At 35.8% G+C, this 17329-nt stretch overlaps 1 protein-coding gene and 1 pseudogene across 18 annotated transcripts in view; one reads left to right on the top strand and one right to left on the bottom strand.

Moving 5' to 3' along the window:
* The window catches only part of KDM4C (lysine demethylase 4C), a 443090-nt gene that overhangs the window by 209846 nt on the left and 215915 nt on the right, over positions 1-17329 (top strand). The gene's annotated exons all lie outside the window — the stretch shown is intronic.
* LOC131491897 (large ribosomal subunit protein eL34-like) lies at positions 10505-10856 on the bottom strand (annotated as a pseudogene).

The following is a 17329-nucleotide window of genomic DNA, read 5'->3' as shown; positions in this document are numbered from 1 at the left end:
GTTTTTTTTGTTTTTTGGCATCAGAAATGCAGTTGAATGGAATTGTTTTAAAGTGGTCTTTACTTTCAAGGCCTGGCAGAACATGAAGCTGATATAGGCTGTATTTATGATTACTTTTTGGACTCAGTCCAATCTGGATTTAAATATATTAAGAGTACATGTGACTATGAGGAAATGTAGATCATTAAAACTGCATTTTTTATGGAGCCTGATTTTACATTTGGACTGATTAATGAGTTTCTGTGGAGTAAAAATAGAGCACATTCCACCAAACCACTTTCTAGATTTTATCAGTGGACCCATTGCCCTTGGGGTAGTGAAAGAATTCTCTTGTCCAGTTTGTTAATGATTCATTACAGCAATGACAATTCTACATTTTATTTGAATTAATCAATTTCTTAGACAATGGACATAAAGTTGGAAATCTGACTTGTAGTTTGTAGCTACAAGTCATTTTCTGGCCAAAAATGTGCTTTTTAACATTTATGACATGTTTCTCATTAATTAAGGCAGAGTCCCCATATTTACTAATGAGATACTTTGAGGTCTTCTAATCAAAGCTTTTGCATACTGATCCGGTAATTCAATTTTTAAATAAATTTTTAAATACAACTGTGGCAAATCATTAAATAATTCAAATATAGTGAGGTCAACATTATATTTTAGTTTTACTTTTATCTTTTTTCTTATGTTACTCTCAATACTGTAGTGTTTTGGCAATCACTCAACTAATGCTTAATGGAGCATATACTCTGTGTTGGTGATGGATATACAGTGCTAAAACAGACCTGAATCTATCCCTCATAGAACATAGGTTCTAGTGTGGGAAACAGATGTTAATTAAATAAACACATAAACACATGTTGGCAAATTGTTAAGTGATCTGAAGAAGAAGAATGAGGTGCTAGGAAATGAAACCCTTTTGGTTTGAGAGAGATCAAGAGTGAGGGAGAAACTTTATGTCACTTAAGAAAGGGATCCATCTAAAAAGAAAAACACAACAAAACAACAAAACAAGAAAGGGATCCATCTATTTCTGGATATTTCTACTCCATGTGTGGGGCTTTAGTCCAGGCAGCCTCCTCCTGCTGTGCCCACTTCGAGTTGTACCCCCTACATCTGTCCCCATATTGCTCCTCCTAAATCAGATGTAAGGAAATATATGTTTCTCACATACATATGTTTATTACAGGCAATCATACATATATATTACATATATGATTATATGTATATAAACCTGTTTTCTCCAGCTAATGGTAATGCTTTTCCATGTCATTAAATATTTTCCCATAAGTTATACAAAGACTTTTTAAAGGAATATTCTGTTGTTTTCAGAAAATGTTTTTTTCCTTCCATTTTTTAGATTTTTGATAAACAGTGCTAAGGTGAACAGTCTTAAACATAAGTGGTACATTAGTTGATAATTATTTTGTTATGGTAAGTTCCCAGTTGTTATGATACTGGTGACAGATTATTCATATTTTAAAAATTACTACCCATTTAAAAGTTTTGTTATATGTTAGCAGATTGTTGGCCGGATTTGTTTGTAATATGTCATGGATTGGATTAATGCAGCTTTATTTTTCTATTTGTGAGTCTGAAGTCAAGCAGCTAAGAGTAAGAGTCGTGGAGGTTAGTTCTGCGTGTTGGATCCTTGTTGGCCATAAGCTGATTTAAATCCCATTTTTCCCTTCTCGATTCCACAGAATAATAATAAATGTCTTCTTATAAGAATTATATGTGTTCTGCGTATATTTTCCTCTTGAAGGTGTAATTTTGGCCAGGGAGAAATCGAAGAAACACTTAAAATCCATGTGTGTTTTTCTGTCCTCTCTTTGTTTTTCTTCGTGCTCATGTTGAGTATATTTACCCTTTTTCTGCATTAAATAATTTCACAAGTTAATAACAGAGAAAAGATATCAGCAGTGCCAGACACATTCTCACACTTGAGTGGAAATACAGGAATTGCCAGATAAAATGAATCTGAAAAGCTGCATTATTTACTTATAGTGCTACTATGTGGTTTTCTAAGGAAGTGTACTGAGAAATAAATATGTGCTGTCAGTTAATTTTATAATTTAAAATATCTTATTTCCAACAATATTATTTGTTTTTCTTTTAATATTTAGTGTTAAATTTTTGACCATATTGTTCACATTAGGAAGCCTGAAATAAATTGTGTTTCTTCCAAAGGCATTAATTTTTCTGTCTAATTAGCTTTCATAAAGTTGTTTCCCATTTTAGAAGTAGTATCAGAAATTTTTTAGGTGGCAAGAGACATGTGATCAGAGTGCATTGAGTGTGGGTAGTGTTTGTGGCATGGCTGTTAAATAAATAAGGTTTTATTTTTCCTGAGACTCACATTCAAAATTCAGTATGACATATAGGATTTAAAAATATGGTAACCTAGAATTTATTTGAAAGCTGTTAGCAGGTTATTTTTGTTTCTACTAAGCAAGAGCACCCTTAATATATATTATTCAGAGCTTCTATTGTGGGGACTGTGCATACACGGCTGTTTTATTAATTTTTTTCATTTCCTCCTCCCTTTGCCCCTTTATGAAAAACAATATTTCTTCATTAATATTTTCCTACATTGATATTAGTGTTTGAACTGTGCAAAAAAGATGGAAGAAAGTTAGGGGATGCTGCCTTAATCTCCAGTTCTCTTCTCCAGAAGTGGAGAAGAGGTGAACATCTTTCATATCAGTGAGATGTTTTTGAACATGGCCAGCATTCTCTTGTGAACCCTGGAAAATGGCTGGTTCTCTGTCCAGCCCCTTGCATTACTCAACAAGTTCCTATGTACTCTGTGGTTCCTCAGTGAATGGGAAATTGAAAATCCCAGGGAGGGAGGCTGGTAAGTAGGATGAATCTCACATCAGTTGAACCTTTTTTTTCATTCACTATCCTTGCAACATCCAGTAAGTCACTTAGCATTTTTGTGGACTAATTTCTTATCCATGAATTGTGGTGATTGGAGGAGATGATTTACTTTCTGAGGTTCATTCCAGGTGCAGGATTAACTTCAAATTATGTCCATTTAGTCATGTAGAAAGAAATATCTGATAGACTCAAAAGTGGAAGTTAATATATCTAAGCATTATAGAGAAGGATTATATGTTGTATACTTCCATGCCATTTCTCTTGGCTCTGATACATGGTCTTACAGACTCTTATGAGCAAATATTTATAGTCATAAAACACTTAGATCCTAAGAGTCTATAGAGCACTATTTTTAATCTGATCTCGCCCAAATTTATCATCCATAAAAATGTGAAATGCAGTGCATGAATTCAGAACAAAATAACTTCATCTGTCCCTTACTGCTAAAGAGTTCAATTTCATGCTGTGTTTTACATGGCACAGCAGGAGTGGATTGTTTAATATCTGTAACTCTGAACTTCCACAGCCTTTCTATCAGATCCTCAGGTTAGTGTTGAGAAGCAGAAATTCTAAAAATAATTTCTACAGAATCTTTTGGAGACCCCTGGAGCAAGCTATTTGAATCCATTCCCCTTCTTTTGCATAGTTTTTCTTTGTCTGTTTGAACAGCAATCCCATGGGTCAGAAAGATAAAGTTTCTAGTCCCATACCTTAAATTGCTTTATAATTGCCTTACTTTATAAGGGAGACATATCTTGGCATGGTGAAGCCTAAAAATACTCAGAAGAAATTAATCTGAACCTATTAGAAGTAGAGGGAGTGGAGGAAATGTACTTTGGAAAATTGTTAGCTAGACTGGATAAACTCTGTCAACATAGTATGATATCATGCATAAAAAGCAAAAATAATGAGACCCGGACATTTGTTCTCAGCTACAATTTCAGTTTGGTTTTGTGACATAGAAAAATAATTTTGAGATGGAAAAAATATGTCCTACATTTAAATTAAAAACTAAGATGAATTCAAAATGGTTTGATTTTGGAATTTCCATAGTAGAGTGGGTAAAGAGTATGGAAATTATTTTAGGTTTGAATCGGGTAAAGGATGTATAACTTGTTAGCTGTATGACTTTGGCCAAATTAATTTAAATTCTCTGAGCCTCTGTTTCCTTATATGTTAAAAACCAGGTTATTTACTGAAAAAATATCTAATTTTTTTAAAAAGTTTATTTTGAGAGAGAGAGAGAGAGAAAGACAGAGTGCACGCATGCGAGTGGGGGAGGGGCATAGAGAGAGAGGGATAGAGAGAGAATTCTAAGCAGGCTCAGTCTGAAGGGTCTGATGCCAGGCTTGAACTCACAAACTGAGAGATCATGACCTGAGCCAAAATCAAGAATCAGAGGCTTAACTGACTGAGCCACCCAGGCACCCCAATCTCTAAATATTTTATATATTTGATCCTCTGAGAACCTAGAATGCATTTCTTGGTAACTCAATAAATAGAGCGTATATTTTCATATTTAGAATAGAATGGAAGGGAGGCAGAAGTATCTGAAACAATTCACAATAATGATTCATTAAAATTAGAATAAGAATTTTGGTTCTGGTATCATACTTTTTTACTATGACTGTGAAATATCTTTTTGGTCTTTTTGGTTTTTATTTTTATTTTTTTATTTGAGAGAGAGATCATAAGCATGTGAGTGGGAGGGGGGCAGAGAGAGAGAGAGAGAGAGAGAGAGAGAGAGAGAGACTCTTAAGCAGGCTCTACCTTCAGAGCAGAGCCTGACTTGAGGCTCCATATCATGACCCTGGGATCATGACCTGAGCTGACATCAAAAGTTGGATGCTTAACCCACTGAGCCACCCAGGCACCCCAAGGGAACTTTTAAATATGTCTATGAGAACAAAACATGGAGAAATTTTTTTCTGGGGGGGGTATTCTGGGACCTCTCCCACCTCCTGGAACTTTCAAGCATATTGTGCACCTTGACAAAATCATGGTTTTGTGAGTTCTGCAGATAGTCATTGGGAGTGGAGGTGGGGAAGGGGGTAGGTAGAGGAGGGGGAAAAACAAGGGATGGTTAGTTAGGCTTCCTGCAGACCTTCCTTCATTAATGGATATAAGGACAAAGGAAAGGGCCTTTGCACTCTTGTATACTGACTTCGTTGATTAATATTGATCTTAGAAATTATATTTCTTCCCCCCCCTGCTCAGTCAGTGTAAATGTAATTATATTGTTTACTTTTCATACACTACGGTGAAAGACTGTTATTTATCTTTGACTGGTATTACTATATGAAATACAACCCAGGAAATCAAAGTGATATTCAAATATTATTTTTTACCTTAATTAGATCTAAATATTTTAAAACTCTGTTTCCTGTATTAAAATAATTATTATAAATTGTTCAGGTAATTATAATAATTTTCTCCCAAAATTACTTGTATAAGAGAGTACATGTACAAATGAGTAATGATTGAATAAGGACACAGATGAAATAAATCAGTGTTATAATTGATATTATATATAACCAATGGGTCCATTGGGGTGTACAGTGATGGGTGTATAGTGTATTCCATATATGAAGTGGCAGGAAACAGAATTTTTCTGTTCTATTAGATCAGTTTCTTGCAAAATTTTTAAGCTTTTTTTAAGCTATTTGAAGAATCATATGGCTCTACCATCTTGGAAAATCAATTCTGTAAAATACAAGTATTTGAGTACAGACTAAAACGTAAAAAATTTCTTTGATTTATCACAACATTTTGAGTTTACTTCAGCTTTGTTTTGTTTTGTTTTATTTTGTTTTATTTATTTATTTTTTTTGCAGGGGAAAGAGGGAGACCACAATCATGGTCACATTTAAAGAGCTCAGTTGATCAAGTATATTTAAATACTTTTTGATTTTTGAACTCCTATGAGAGAGCTAGGAAAACATTTTTATATGAAGGAGACAACTTGGTTTTTCTCAGCTAATAAGCAGAACTGTAGTCAGTCAAGCTTCAGCAGGCATATACAGCAGTGTGGCTACTGCTTACTAATCATATTAAACATAGTTATATTCATTGCTCTGCCAGAATAACGAGTATGGACTTTTTAATGTCTGACTTCTTTAGCTTAGCATAATGTATGTTATATTCATTTACATTCATTACATTGAGTCTAATTTTACTTTTTTCTAATGTACACTTTCTTTTGAGACCACAAAAAATGCTGGTCTGTTTGGAGTATGCCAAAGAGGCTGGAATTTGGTTCAGATTTGTGACTGGTAATGAAAACTTTATAAGAGAATGAATGTGTTATAGAAGCAGAATATTCTACTCATCTTTTGGAATTTATTGTGAAGAGTTTCAATATGAATAGATCTCTTTATATTTTTTACAGTTAATTAGCACATTAGATACTTTAAAAAATGTTTATTTATATATTTTGAGAGACAGAAAGAGTATGAGTAGGGGAGAGGCAGAGAGAGAGAATCCCAAGAAGGCTCCATGCTGCCAGAGTCCAACACTCAACCGACTGAGCCACCCAGGCACCCCAGTGTTAAATACTTTTTTAGAAAAAGTTCTTAGGGACACCTGGGTGGTGCAGTTCATTAAGCATCTGACTTGATTTAGGCTCAGGTCATCGTTTCATGGTTAGCGGAATTGAGCCCTGTGTGAGGCTTCATGCTGACAGTGTGAAGCCTGCTTGGGATTCTCTCTCCCTCTCTCTTTCTCCCTTTCTCACTTGCATGTGCATGCACGCGCGCACGCTCACACACACACACACACACACACACACACATGCACTCTCTCTCAAAATAAGTAATAAACTTTAAAGGAAGAAAAAAGGGTTTAAATTCCAGTTCGTTAGCATGCAGTGTAATATTAGTTTCAGGTGTACAATATAGTGATTCAACACTTCCATTAAACACCTGGTGCTCATCACAAATGCACTCCTTAATCAGATTTCACCCATCCCCTCACTCACCTCCCCCCTGTTAACCATCAATTTTTTTTTTATAGTTAAGGGTGTGTGTTTTTTTGGTTTTTCTTTCTCCCCCCACTTTGTTCATTTGTTTTCTTAAATTCCACATATGAATTAAATCATATGATATTTGTCTTTCTCTGACTGACTTATTCACTTAGCATAATACTCTCTAGCTCCATCCATGTCTTTGCAAATGGCATGATTTTGTTCTTTTTGATGGCTTTTTGATATATATATATGATACACACACACACACACACACACACACACACACTCTACCTGTTCTTTATCCATTCATCCATGGACTATTGGGGCTGTTTCCATAATTTGGCTATTGTAGATGCTTCTGCTATAAACTCAAAATGGATTAAATACCTAAATGTGAGACCTGAAACCATAAAAATTCTAGAAGGGAGCACAGGTAGAGATTTCTCTGATATCAGCTGTAACATCTTTCTATATATGTCTCCTGAGGCAAGGGAAACAAAAGCAAAAATCAACTATTGGGACCTCATTAAGATAAAAACTTCTGCACAGCAAAATAAACAATCAGCAATACTAGAAGGAAACATACAGAATGGGAGAAGATATTTGCAAATGACATATCTGATAAAGGGTTAGTATTAAAAATATATAAAGAGCTCAAATTCAATACCCAAAAAACAAATAGTCCAGTTAAGAAATGGGCAGAAGTCTTGAATAGACACTTTTCCAAAGAAGACATATACATGACCAATAAACACATGAAAAGATGCTCAACATCACTGATCATCAGGGAAATGCACATTAAAAACTGCAATGAGCTATCACCCCACACTTGTCAGAATGACTAAAATCAACAATACAAGAAACAACAGGTGATGGCATGGATGTGGAGAAGGGGGAACCCTCTTGCATTCTTGGTGGGAATGCAAACTGGGGTGCAGCCACTGTGGGAACAGTATGGAGGTTCCTCAAAAAGTTAGAAATACAACTTCCCTTCAATCCAGCAATGTCAGTACTTGGTATTTACCAAAAGAATACAAAAATACTAATTCAAAGGGAAGTGTGCACCCTGAAGTTTGTAGCATATTAAATACTTCCATGCATTGTTTGTATCTGGTGAACATGTAAAGAGCAAAAGCTCCTTCAGCAATTTTTGTAGAATCTTAATAGGTTCTATACTTCTACAAATAGAACAATAGCCTTTCAATAAATGCTGGCTTCACTAACTGCATAATGCATCTGTTTCCTAAAATTGTCTTTGTTTAACATTTGTTTGTTTAATGTTTCTTAACAACTTTTTAGATGAGGGTACATTTCCGTTAAAATAATTGATTAAATTTCATAAAAATATGTAGCTTCTCCATTGGAATATATTGCTGGAAGTAATTGATCAGAAATTTTAACCTGTAAATCTGAGTTCATTTTGCGAAATATCATTCGTCATTCATAGTCAGCAATAACTAGGTGTAAATGTAGCAGAGAACATATTGGGAATCATATTAACACAGTTAACTGGTAACACAGTTAATGAGTTAACTGATAACACAGTTAATGAGTTAACTGTGTGGTAATTTCCCAAAGAGCTAGGACTTTTTCTTCTGTAAGTTTGGGATGATGCAGGAAAGTTATTCCATTTATATTGAGTGGGTGGATGTTTAAGTAGATGTGAGCTAAAGATGGAGATTCAGGAGTATTAGTGGATTGCTAATAACGTAACTTGTTTTAATGCTAACAAATTTTCCAGCAGGTTATTATTTACATGTGTAAAGAAAGAAGAGTGTTTAGGGTTTGGTTATAACTGAGTTAAAAATGGATAAAGGATTTAAGAATAGGAAGGGATGAAAGAGTTGCAAACCTGGTAGATTGTAGATCAGCTGGTCAAAAACAGGGTAAAGAAGGACTTATTACAGCCTTGCCAATTTAATACCCACATTCTGTAGCTAAGATTTCTGTTGGTGCTCTACCCCTGGAATTGTCTAAACATATTTTTCAATGAAGTATCTGAATTTACTGAGCATTAAATTATCTGTTACAATAAAAGGTAGTTTGATAATTAGAATAAAATTACATTTCAGGTCTAGTTATTGATTTGGGCCTTAATTACTTATCACTATCAGTCACATTTTTGGTTAAGTAAGAGGTTGCTATGCTTAATGCTGAGCAACGTCTTTGTTGCTTAATGTAGGAATAAAGAATAATTTTGCCTAATTATGTTAATGATACATTCTTCTTAATTCTTACTGTCATAGCTAAAAAACGGGTTGTTAGAAAACAATGAAATGGAAAATACCTCTGTTCTCTTTGTTCTTTATGAAATACTCTTTCAAGGGATAGCTTGTAACATGCAAACTTTTGGGCTCTCTCAAAGCGAATAACAGTGATTCCATTGAACATGTGGCATTTCTACATTTTATGTACACTCCCGTATTTTCATACCTTATATACTTGGAGATGTAAGACGTTTTTGCTGTCTGTTGGATAGGAAGTGGAGGTTACTGAATTTCTGATCTGAAATGGAAATTTTGTTGTGCCTTGGAGATAATTAACTGATAACCTTCAAGAATAATAATTTATTTTGGGGAGGGCTAGATTTTGGTATAAAAAATAAGGTGTGTAGCTTTTCGGGCTAGTATCCAAAATCTATAAGGAGCTCACCAAACTCCACACCCGAAAAACAAATAACCCAGTGAAGAAATGGGCAGAAAACATGAATAGACACTTCTCTAAAGAAGACATCCGGATGGCCAACAGGCACATGAAAAGATGTTCAACGTCGCTCCTTATCAGGGAAATACAAATCAAAACCACACTCAGATATCACCTCACACCACTCAGAGTGGCCAAAATGAACAAATCAGGAGACTATAGATGCTGGAGAGGATGTGGAGAAACGGGAACCCTCTTGCACTGTTGGTGGGAATGCAAACTGGTGCAGCCACTCTGGAAAATAGTGTGGAGGTTCCTCAGAAAATTAAAAATAGACCTACCCTATGACCCAGCAATAGCACTGCTAGGAATTTACCCCAGGGATACAGGAGTACTGATGCATAGGGGCACTTATACCCCAATGTTTATAGCAGCACTCTCAACAATAGCCAAATTATGGAAAGAACCTAAATGTCCATCAACTGATGAATGGATAAAGAAATTGTGGTTTATATACACAATGGAGTACTACATGGCAATGAGAAAGAACGAAATATAGCCCTTTGTAGCAACGTGGATGGAACTGGAGAGTGTGATGCTAAGTGAAATAAGCCATACAGAGAAAGACAGATACCATATGGTTTCACTCTTATGTGGATCCTGAGAAACTTAACAGAAACCCATGGGGGAGGGGAAGGGAAAAAAAAAAAAGAGGTTAGAGTGGGAGAGAGCCAAAGCATAAGAGACTCTTAAAAAACAGAACAAACTGAGGGTTGATGGGGGGGGGGAGGGTGGGTGATGGGTATTGAGGAGGGCACCTTTTGGGATGAGCACTGGGTGTTGTATGGAAACCAATTTGACAATAAATTTCATATATTGAAAAAAAAAACTAGCTTTTCCAATTACTGATCTGAATTTCTGAAGGAAATATAAATTAATGTATTTGCTTGTGTTTTTAAAATGAATCATTTTTGTTATTTTGATTATTTTAGTCCAAAATGCTTCATTTTTTTATTTAGCTTTCTGACTCTGTGCTTGTGCCTTCAACACTTTCATAACCATTTTATGCTCATCAATAAGGAAAGCATGCTTGATCCTGTCATGAACACACTTAGCACACATGGAACCACCATATGCCCTGCTGATGTGTTTTTTCGTTTTAGACAACCTCGTAAGACTTAGGTCTCACAGCACGAACTCCTCGAAGTCAGCCTGGGTACACACCACATATGGATTTTGGTACTTTTGCAACCTTCTTGGTATAAAGGTAAATGATTCTATACCAGGGGGTTTGGCACAGCCTAGTTTTGTTAGAGGCTGTAGTGTAGGACAGCCTACAATGGTATGTCAAATTCTGGACCATTTTGAATGCCTGTAGATGCCATCCCTGGAAGAGGAAAAAAGGACTGAGTCATTTTTATTGTGTGCAGTTTTGTTTTGTTTTGTTTTGTTTTTTTAAAGTAGGCTCCATGCTAAGTGCAAAGCCCAACGCAGGGCCTGAACTAACGACCCTGAGGTTAAGACCTGAGCCAAGTTCAAGAGTCAGATACTCAACCAACTGAACCACACAGGCACCCCTATTATTAACTTGAATTTGTAATGGATCTGAGAAAGGACATCATATTACATTTATGTAATATTCTTACTATTTTTTTTTAAATTTAAATCCAAGTTAGTTAACATATAGTATAATAGTAATTTCAGGAATAGAATTTAGTGATTCATCACTTACTATAACACACAGTGCTCATCTCAACAAGTGTCCTCCTTAATGCCCTTCACCCCTTTAGCCCTTTCCCCCACCCAACACCCTACCAGCAACCTTCAGTTTGTTCTCTGTATTTACAAGTCATTTATGGTTTGTTTCCCTCTCCATTTTTATCTTAGTTTTTCTTCCCTTCCTTTATGTTCACATTTTGTATCTTAAATTCCACATGAGTGATCATATTATATATGTCTTCCCCTGATTGACTTACTTCGCTTAGAATAATACACTCTAGTTCCATCCACAATGTGGCAGATGGCCAAGATTTCATTCTTTTTGATTGCTGAGTAATATTCCATTGTACTCCACATCTTTTTCCATTTATCAGTCAATGAACATTTGGGCTCTTTCCATACTTTGGCTATTGTTGATAGTGCTGCTATAAACATTGCGGTGCATGTGCCCTTTTGAATCAGCCCTCCTAAATCCTTTAGATAAATACCTGTTAGTGCAGTTACTGGGTCACTGGGTAGTTCTATTTTTAATTTTTTGAGGAACCTCCATACTGTTTTCTAGAGTGGTTGCACCAGTTTGCATTCCCACCAACAGTGTAAAAGGGTTCCTCTTAACTCTGCATCCTTGCCAACATCTGTTGTTGCCTGAGTTGTTAATTGTAGCCATTCTGGAAGGTGTGAGTAGTATCTCATTGTGGTTTTGATTTGTTTTTCCCTGATGATGAGTGATGTTGAGCATTTTTTCATGTGTCAGTTGGCCATCTGGATGTCTTCTTTGGAGAAGTGTTTATTCATGTCTTTTGCCCATTTCTTCACTGGATTATTTGTTTTTTGGGTGCTGAGTTTGATAAGTTCTTTATGGATTTTGGATACTAACCCTTTATCTGATATGTCATTGGCAAATATCTTCTCTCATTCTGTCAGTTGCCTTTTAGTTCTGCTGATTGTTTCATTTGCTGTACAGAAGCTTTTTATCTTGATGAGGTCCCAATAGTTTATTTTTGCGTTTTTTCCCTTTACTTCTGGAGACATGTCAAGTAAAAAGTTTCTGTGGCTGAGGTCAAAGAGGTTGTTGCCTGTTTTCTTCTCTAGGATTTTGATGGTTTCCTGTCTTATGTTTATGTCTTTCATCCACTTTGAGTTTATTGTGTATGGTTTAAGAAAGTGGTCCAGGTTCATTCTTCTGCATGTCACTGTCCAGTTTTCCCAACACCATTTTCTGAAGAGACTTTTTCCATTGGATATTATTTCCTGCTTTGTCAAAGATTAGTTGGCCATACATTTGTCGGTTGATTTCTAGGTTATCTGTTCTGTTCCATTGACCTATGTGTCTGTTCTTGTGCCAGTATCATACTGTGTTGATGATTATAGCTTTGTAATACAGCTTGAAATCTGGAATTATGATACCTCCAGCTTTGGTTTTCCTTTTCAGAATTGCTTTGGCTATTTGGGGTCTTTTCAGTTCCATACAAATTTTAGAATTGTTTGTTCTAGCTCTGTGAAGAAGCTGGTGTTATCTTGATAGGTATTGCATTGAATATGTAGATTGCTTTGGGTAGTATCGACATTTTAAGGATATTTGTTCTTCTAATCCATGAGTATGGAATGTTTTTCCACTTTTTGTGTCTTCAATTTCTTTCACAAACTTTGTATAGTTTTCATTGTAAAGCTTTTTCCTCTCTTTGGTTAGGCTTATTCCTAAATATTTTATGGTTTTTGTACAACTGTGAATGGGATTAATTCCTTGATTTCTCTTTCTGCTGTTACTTTATTGGTGTACAGAAATGCAACAGATTTCTGTACATTGCTTTTATATCCTGTGACTTTGCTGAATTTATGTATTACTTCTAGCAGTTTTTTGGTGGATTCTTTTGGGTTTTCCACACAGAGTATCATGTCATCTGTGAAGAGTGAAAGTTTGACTTACTCCTTGCCAATTTGGATGCTTTTTATTTCTTTTTCTTGTCTGATTGCTGAGGCTAGGACTTCCAACAGTATGTTGAATAGCAGTGGTGAGAGTGGACATCCTTGTTGTCTTTCTAACCTTAGGAGGAAATCTCAGTTTTTCCCCATTGAGAATTGTATTAGTGGTGGGTCTTTCGTATATGGCCTTTGTGATCTTGAGGTGAGTTCCTTCTATCCCTATTTTCTTGAGGGTTTTCTATCAACAAACGATGTTGTATTTTGTCAAATGCTTTCTCTGCATCTATTGAGAGGATCATATGGTTCTTGTCCTTTTTTTATTGATGTGATGAATCACATTGATTGTTTTGTGGATATTGAACCTGCCCTGCATCCCAGGTATAAATCCCACTTAGTCATGGTGAATAATTTTTTAAATATATTGCTGGGTCCGGTTGGGAAATGTTGAGGATTTTTGCATCCATGTTCATCATGGAAATTGGTCTATAATTCTCCTTTTTAGTGGGGTCTTTGTCTGGTTTTGGAATCAGGGTAATGTTGGCTTCATAGAAAGAGTTTGGAAGTTTTCCTTCCATTTCTATTTTTTGGAACACCTTCAAGAGAATAGGTATTAACTCTTCCTTAAATGTTTGATAGAATTCCCCTGGAAAGCCTGGACTCTTGTTTTTGGGAGATTACTAATTCGATTTCTTTACTGGTTATGGGTCCATTCAAATTTTCTATTTGTTCCTATTTCAGTTTAGGTAGTGTACATGTTTCTAGGAAGTTGTCCATTTCTTCCAGATTGCCCATTTTATCGGCCTATAATTCCTCATAATATTCTCTTATTCTTGTTTTTATTTCTGCTGTGTTGTGATCACTCCTTTTTCATTTGTGATTTTATTTATTTGGGTCCTTTCCTTTTTTTTATATATAAAACTGACTAGTGGTTAATCAATTTTGTTAATTCTTTCAAAGAACCAGCTCCTGGTTTCATTGATCTGTTCTACTGTTTTTTTGGTTTCGATTGCATTGATTTCTGCTCTGATCTTTATTATTTCCTGTCTTCTGATGGTTTGGGGTTTTATTTGCTGTTCTTTTTCCAGCTCTTTAAGGTGCAAGTTTAGGTTGTGTATCTGAGATCTTTCTTCCCTCTTTAGGAAGACCTAGATTGCTATATACTTTCCTCTTATGACTACCTTTGCTGCATCCCAGAGGTTTTTGGCTGTGATGTTATCATTTTCATTGGCTTCCATGTACTTTTTAATTTCCTCTTTAACTTCTTGGTTAGCACATTCATTTTTAGTAGGACTTTCTTTAGTTTCCAATATTTGTTGTCTTTTCAAATTTTTTCTTGTGGTTGATTTCGAGTTTCATAGCGTTGTGCTATGAAAATATGCATGGTGTGATCTCGATCATTTTGTACTTGTTAAGGGCTGATTTGGGTCCCAGTATGTGGTCTGTTCTGGAGAATGTTCCATATGCACTGGAGAAGAATGTATATTCCACTGCTTTAGGATGAAATGTTCTGAATATATCTGTTAAGTCCATCTGGTCCAGTGTGTCATTCAAATCCATTGTTTCTTAGTTGATTTTCTGATTAGATGATCTGTCCATTGTTATAAGTGGGGTGTTGAAGTCCCCTACTATTATGGTATTATTATCAATGAGTTTGAGTTTCTTTATGTTTTTGGTTAACTGATGTATATATTTTGGTGCTATCACATTTGGAACATAAATGTTTACAATTGTTAGGTCTTCTTGGTGGATGCACCCCTTAATTGCGATATAATGCCCTTCTTCATCTCTTGTTAGAATCTTTATTTTAAAGTCTAGATTGTCTGATATAAGTATGGACACTCAGGTTTTCTTTTGTAGACAGTTAGTATGATAGATGGTTCTTCATTCCCTTACTTTCAATCTGAAGTTGTCTTTAGGTCTAAAGTGAGTCTCTTGTAAACAGCATATAGATGGATCTTGTTTCCTTATCCATTATGTTACCCTTTGTCTTTTGATTGGAGCATTTAGTCCATTGACATTTAGAGTGAGTACTGAGAGATATTAATTTATTGCCATTTTATTGCTTGTAGAGTTGGAGTTTCTGGTGGTGACCTCTGGTCCTTTCTAGTCTTTGTTGCTTCTTGCAGGGTGGTTTAGTGATCATGAACTCCTTTAATGTTTGTTTGTCTGGGGAACTTTTAATCTCTCTTTCTATTTGAATGACAGCTTTGCTGGATAAACAATTCTTGGCTGCATATTTTTCTGATTCAGCACATTGACTATATCCTGTCACTCCTTTCTGGCCTGCCAAGTTTCTGTGGATAGGTCTGCTGCAACTGATCTTTCCTTGTAAGTTAAGGACTTTTTTCCCTTGCTGGTTTCATGATTCTTTCCTTGCCTGAATATTTTGTGAATTTGACCATGATATGTCTTGTTGATGGTTGGTTTTTGTTGAATCTAATGGGAGTCCTTTGTGCTTCCTGGATTTTGATGTTTGTGTCTTTCCCTAGGTTAGGAAAGTTTTCTGCTATGATTTGCTCACATAACCCTTCTACCCCTTTTTCTCTCTCTTCATCTTCTGGGACTCCTATGATTCTGATGTTGTTCCTTTTTAATGAGTCACCAATTTCTCTAATTCTTAAATCGTGTTCTTTTGCCTTAGTCTCCCTCTTTTTTTTTTCCTGCTTCATTATTCTCCATAAGTTTGTCCTCTATATCGCTGATTCTCTGCTCTGCCTCACGATCCTTGCTGCTGTGTCATCCATTTGAGATTGAAGCTCAGTTATAGCATTTTTTACTTCATCCTGACTAGTTTTTATTTCTTTTATCTGCATAGAAAGGGATCCTAATCTTTTTTGACTCCAGTTAGTATTCTTATTGTCGTGATTCTAAATTCTGGTTCAGACAGCTTGCTTGTATCTGTGTTGGTTATGTCCCTGGCTGTCATTTTTTCCTGCTCTTTCTTTTGAGGTGAATTCCTTCATTTCGTCATTTTGAAGGGAGAAAACGAATTAACAAGGTAAAAAAAAAAATTAAAATAATTAAAATAAATTAAAAATTAAAAACAACACAGATACACACAAAAATTAAATAAATGATGCTTGATCCTAGGTGTGTTTTGATCTGGGTGTTGAAAGGGGCTTGATATATTAGAGAAAAAATGGGAAAGAAAAAAAAGGAAATTGTTTGAAAATTTGAAAAAATGAATACACTGAAATAAAATAAAATGAAATAATGTAAATAATAGAGTTTGAAAAAATTTACACAAAAGTAAAAAATATAGTAGAAAAAAATTAAAGAAAAAATATTTTTAATAAAAATTGAAAATAAAAATCAATTTTTTGTCTTTCTATATTCACACACAAAAAAAAAGAAATAAAAAAGACAGGAAAAGAAATTGAATAGATGGACCAGCGAATGGACTGAAATATGATTGAAATTAGTTCATTTTCCCCTGGAAGTCAAACTATGAAGCAATTTATAGCACTAACCACTAAGCAGGTAGAGAGATTTGTGTTCCTGAAGAGTAAGGTTGGCCCAGTTGTGTGGGGCTTAGTGTAATGGCTCCATTCTCCACTAGATGACGCTGTTTACCTTACTGGGGTGGATTGTTGTGGTGCTTTAAGTGTGTATGCACATGCGCAAGAGTGGTGAAAATGACGTCACCCAGCTACCCAGTCTCTAGTTTCGGAACTCTCTTCTCCCCGATCAGCAATTGTGTACCTATCCTTTGTCTTCAGCTTCCATCCACTCCCCGGTGTTAACTGCCTGTGATCAAGCCCCAGGCAGCACCTCCTTCCTGAGTTTTATCTCAGATGCAGCTGTTTTTCCTGACCCCTTATTTCTGAGGAACTGTGGGTTTAACCTGTTATGTCCCTCTTCAGGAGGGTCTCACTGAGCAATGGTTGGGTGCAGCTGGCACATTTGTGGGACTGTGCTACTGCTGATGCCCAAAGACTGCGGCTGGGTGCAGCCCACCCCAGAAAAAGTTCATGCAATCATGTAGCAGCAGTGTTTCAGGAATTATGGAAAATCACAACACACATCTGATTCCAGGTTTCACCCCCCAACAATCTTGTTTTGGCACCAGCGAATGTGGTTGTTCTCTCAGGTCCATGGGGCCCTTTGTCTGGGGAGGGGGGCACACAACCTCTACCAGATTTCTCCCAACAGGGGAACCACCTCTTCCCATGTGGCCTGAAGACCCCTGGACTT

Source organism: Neofelis nebulosa, chromosome 12 (assembly GCF_028018385.1).
Source record: "Neofelis nebulosa isolate mNeoNeb1 chromosome 12, mNeoNeb1.pri, whole genome shotgun sequence".
Taxonomy (NCBI): domain Eukaryota; kingdom Metazoa; phylum Chordata; class Mammalia; order Carnivora; family Felidae; genus Neofelis; species Neofelis nebulosa.
Note: the sequence above shows the minus strand (reverse complement) of the source record. Positions and strands in the feature narration are given on the sequence as shown.